Consider the following 4,923-nt stretch of genomic DNA (forward strand, 5'->3'; position numbering starts at 1 on the left):
CCTATGGCCTGTATGGGGACATGGGTGCACACACCTCCATGCATGCACATGCAGAGGTAAGGATGAACAAAACTAATGAATAAATAAAGTTTTTAAAACAAAGAAAGGGCATAATGACTTCATGATATTAAATTAACTTTAAAAGCATAAATGTAGTGAACAGACAGCATTAGGGCCCACAGAAAAGAACTTGTGGCCAGGAAGGGTTTAGCACTCTGGGGACATTGGCCTGCGTATCCGCCTGGGTCAGCGTAGCAGCAGAAGAAGGCCATGTTCCTTCAAGCCAACTTGCCCTACTCCAAGGTCCACAGCTGGAGTAAACCCTGCCCTCTTTCCCTGGGATCCAGGACTGGAGGTGGCTTCGCCCACACTCCCTCCCTCTGGCTATGTTTGTTAAGTCACTGCCTGCTGGAGGACAAGAGAGCTTTGTTTCTTGTTGGCTTGGGAGGTCAAGGTCCACTGCAGTTTGCATGTGGCTTCTCTATGTGGGACAACTTTGCCATGAACATTTTCCCTCTGAGTAGATGCCAATCTCCCATCCCCATTTTGTGTGGGTGATGTCTGTGCCACATTATAGCAGCCAATCTGAGGTCCAGTGGCTCCTGTGAACAGCGTAGACACCAGTGACAGTCTGCTGACCCTCAGCAAAGACTCCAGGCCCTTAGGAACAAGTCGTTGCAGCAGAGCCTCTTGTCAGCTCTGGCTCAGGCATTGGTGAGGGAGCCTGTCCCAGCACCCATTAAAATTCATGCCTCAGAATGCATGTGTGTTTATATTCAAATAGTTCAGGTGGCAGGAAGTACGGCTGAGTTTATGTGGGTACAAAGCAGGAACTACATAGGTGTATGCATGCCAGTGTGTGTCAGTGTGCATATGGGAGTTAGAGGAGTAGCCGTCTTGCCCTTTTGTTCCCAGTGCTGGTGGAGAATGGCTGTGGTGTTTTTTCTAGCTCTTCTGCTGGCCATCAAAGAGAAACCAGACTCAGCATCTGTCCTCCTGCCTCTGGGCCCCTGCTTCAGTATGCTGCCGTGTGGATTTCACCATTAGGTGTGAAGCAGATTTCTCTCCTGGGAGTGAGAGAAATAAGCTGCAGAATTCATTTGGATATCTATTGGGAGTCCCGCTGCCCCCAACATGGCAGGAGCCTGAGACAGGAGAGCTGTGATTGATATCTTGGGATCCCATGCTGGAGAATTCATCCAGAAGCAGGAGGGATCCCTGACCCTTCCTGAAGTAAGGTCACATTCTCCTATGAGGGCAGCAGTGTGAGGTGAAGACAGACTTGGGGTAGAGCAATAGATGGTACACAAGCTCATCGTTATTTGGTGCTAGAAGAATCTGGAAGGTTTCAGAAAGTAGTGTCAGCAATCTGAAAACAAGCTCCGAATAAAAACGTTTATCATACGCAGCAAAAGTCCCCAAGGGTAGCCCTCTCCTAAAACCCTGGCATTTAAAAACTGTATGTATATATGTGTAGGTATGGGTGAGTGCAGCAGAAGGTCAGAGATCAACTTCCGCTGTGCATCTTTGAGTCCTGTCGACCTTGTTTTTTGTGACAAGGTTTCTCATTGACCTGAAGTTCACAGAGTTAAGTCTTGGACTGGCCAGCAACAAGTCCAGAGATCCTCCTGTCCCTTGCCTTCCTAGCGCTGATATTAGATGTGAGCACCCCTATGCCAGGTTCTCTTTTTTGGTTTTAGGGGTTGGGGGAAACAACGGCAGCGGCAGCAGGGGTGGGGTTGAGCTCAGGTTGCCATGTTTGCATGATGAGTGCTTTACTATTCATCCCTTGTCTTAGGGCTTTACTACTGTAAACAGACACCATGACCAAGGCAACTCTTATAAGGACAACATTTATTGGGGCTGGCTTACAGGTTTGGAAGTTCAGTCCATTATTGTAAGGCTCGAAGTGAGTCTTAACTACTGGGAGACCCCTCAAGTGAGACATGAGAACGGAGTTCGATGCAAACGCAAGAGGTTTATTTTCTGGAGCGTCAGGGTCGACCTTCAATCACCCCCCTTGTGTGTGGAAGACGACCTTGAATAGCTATAACCAGCAGTTTTTATGTTTTTTAGAGGTACAGGTTACATCAGCAAGGTTACAGTTTAAACTTATTGGCTAAAATATTGACCTTCAAATCTATTGGCTAGCAAGCATGTGACATGCATTCAAACTCTATCTGGGACCAGAGGGTCAGGTCATTCTATGGATTTTCAAGAATGTCCTTGCTCCTCCCAAGAACTGTGGGTAGAAAATGGAACTTGGCATAGCCTTGACCCAAGTGGGGGTGGTGGAAGCTGGTACTTGGTATAATCATGACTCGAGGTGGTGGGTGTAAAGCTGGTGAAAGCCCTTGGGGTCTCCATAACCTACTTACTTTCTACCAGGCCAAGCCTCTTAATAGCTCTTATGCTTCATTAAGAACTAGGGTCCTTTATTATCATCAAGGCAGGAACATGGCATCATCCAGGCAAGCATGATGCAGGAGGAGCTTAAAGTTTTACATCTTCATCTGAAGGCTTCTAGAAAAAGACTGGCTTCTAGGCAGCTAGGGCAAGGGTATGAAAGCCCACGCCCACAGTAACACACCTACTCCAACTAGGCCACATCTCCTAATAGTGCCACGCCCTAGGCCAAGCATAAACAAACCATCCTAGCCCTTCGGTTATCCTTTCAGCCCACACTTGGCTTCTAAACACAATCTGCTCCAAACTAGAACTCTTTATTCTGTTGTGCATGCTGCTTCCTACAATGAATGAGGTCTGCACATATATGAATGATTCCTGTGCACATAGGAATGAGGCATGTTCATGCTGTTGCCATGTGTACAAAGGCTCTAGGGGATTCTCTGATCAGAACTGTGAGTTTCTGAAAGAAGTGGTCCACGATCACGATCACGAACATAGCCTATTATAGGCCTCATTGAGTCTGACACTGCAACTCCTTGCTCCACCTTCCTCTCCAGAAAAGCACTGTGCACATGTCCCTCAGAGGTGTCTATGTGAGGCAGAATCTTCACCTCTGAGTGAGGGGCCTCTGTGGGCTCTTAGCCCTCTGAGCTGTTGGCCATGGACATACACATCCATATACAGTGGGTAGAAGGGCTTGTGTTAACCTTTTCTCCGTGACAATAGCTGTAGGCTCACGTTCACTGGAGACTCAAAGCTGTCAGGCAGCCTGGTATCAGAAGCTCCTGCTGCATACCTGGCACTTGGCTGCATTCAAGCCATCCGTCCTGCACAGAGGAAGAGGGATGTTGCTTGGCCAGGCATCTCTCTGTCCCTCCTGAGTTAGCTCAGGTTCTTCAGGTACCTTGAAGCATTGCTCCCAATGGTGGCTTATCTCACCAACACATACATGTGTTACCAGGTGGCACTCACATTCTCCAGCCACAGGACATTGTTTGTGAAGGAGCCACACAGAGCAAGAGGCTTTGGGTCGTAACATGATGTAATCTGGAAGAATAAGGTATACAAGAGCAATAGTTCTTAAAAGGGAGAGGAATGAGGCAGGTCTGGCCACAACTTCTCCATGACACCCATCATCTGGTACTGGGAGACATCTGTCACATATTCTTTAGGAGGGATGGTATATGGAGGTGGGATTTATGAGTTTCGGTGGCTCCCACCTTCCTGCTCATCCCAGCTTCCTGTCTGATTGTCTCCCAGTTGCCACTGTGTTTCCTCGACACAAAAAAATCCAGACATTTAGCTGAATGTTGTGGTTTGCATCCGAAATTTCCCATAGGTTCATGTTTGAAGACTTGGTCCCCAGCCTGTGGTGCTGTCTGGTAAGGTTATGGAATCTCTAGGAAATGGAGCCTTCTTTGCTGGAGAAAGTGGGTCACTGGGCACAGGTCTTGAAGTTTAACAGGCCAGACCACAATCCTGTTCACTCTTTGCTGATAAACTACAGTTAAGTGTGATCAGGCTGGCTCATCTCCTGCCTTTTCCACCATCAAGGTTTGTGTCTCCTCTAACTGTGAACCTAAAGTAAACCTTTCTTTCTTAAGTCACTTTTGAGTGTTTTTCTCATAGCAAGAAGAAAGGAAACTGATACATCACGCTTCCTTCCCCTCCATCCAAGCTCTGATCCTGAGGCCAGAATCCAGGGGTGCTCACTTTGGGAGAATATATTCTAAATTTGGAACAGTGCAGAGATTAGCCTGGCCCCTGTAGAAGGAAGACTTGCAAATTCCTGGAGTGTTCCATAAACACACACACGAACAACCAGAATCCAGTGTTAGAAAGCAGATTCAGAGAGGGGATCCCCCAGATCTTTGCTTGTGCCCCATGGACACCTCATTCCTCTCAAGTTGGCCTCTATCCATGGGAAGCTCCTAAAAGCCTCAGAAACAGAAAAGGGGCATTGTCCCAGACAATGTGATCTTCACCTGGGGGTGACTACTCTCCTAGTGATAGGCATGGCCTCTGTGCAGCGTGAGCTCTCTGCTCTTCTTCAAATCCTCAGTGCTGTGCTTAGCGCAAGAACACAGGGTTGCCGTTCGCTAGCAAGGCTAGAGGTCAAGATACAAAATCCCTCTGCACAGGCCAGCAATTCTCCAGGGAGCAACAAGCTGTCACTTGCTAGATACCAAAGTATAGTGTGACCGCAAACAGGGGCTGAAGGCAGGGCAGTCTTATGCGGCTCAGGGCTCTGTGCCCAGAAATAATGTCCTGGCCATGGTCCCACAGGGGACAATAGCACGCCCACAGAAAACCACAGTCCCCAAGGGGTTGCTGTCTGCCCTTAAGCCTTCTCCTGTGGGTCTAACATGGGTCAGTCTCCAGCCTGTAGATGTAGGCTACTTATTGTATGGGTGTGGGCACCCACTGCTGCTGTCATGACATGGGAACGATTTTTCAAACTTGTCCCATGGATCACTTACCACTCACCAGATTTCTGGGTCACTTATGAGTGAG

At 48.1% G+C, this 4,923-nt stretch overlaps 1 non-coding gene across 1 annotated transcript; it reads left to right on the forward strand.

Annotated features, from left to right (window-relative positions):
• Nucleotides 1-4,114: 4,114 nt before the first annotated feature.
• Nucleotides 4,115-4,218, forward strand: Rnu6-395 (RNA, U6 small nuclear 395). The gene has a single exon (XR_015656078.1). It is a non-coding gene; the product is annotated as a U6 spliceosomal RNA (small nuclear RNA).
• The last annotated feature ends 705 nt before the right edge of the window (nucleotides 4,219-4,923 follow it).

Source organism: Rattus norvegicus, chromosome 1 (assembly GCF_021556685.1).
Source record: "Rattus norvegicus strain SHRSP/BbbUtx chromosome 1, alternate assembly SHRSP_T2T, whole genome shotgun sequence".
NCBI lineage: Eukaryota > Metazoa > Chordata > Mammalia > Rodentia > Muridae > Rattus > Rattus norvegicus.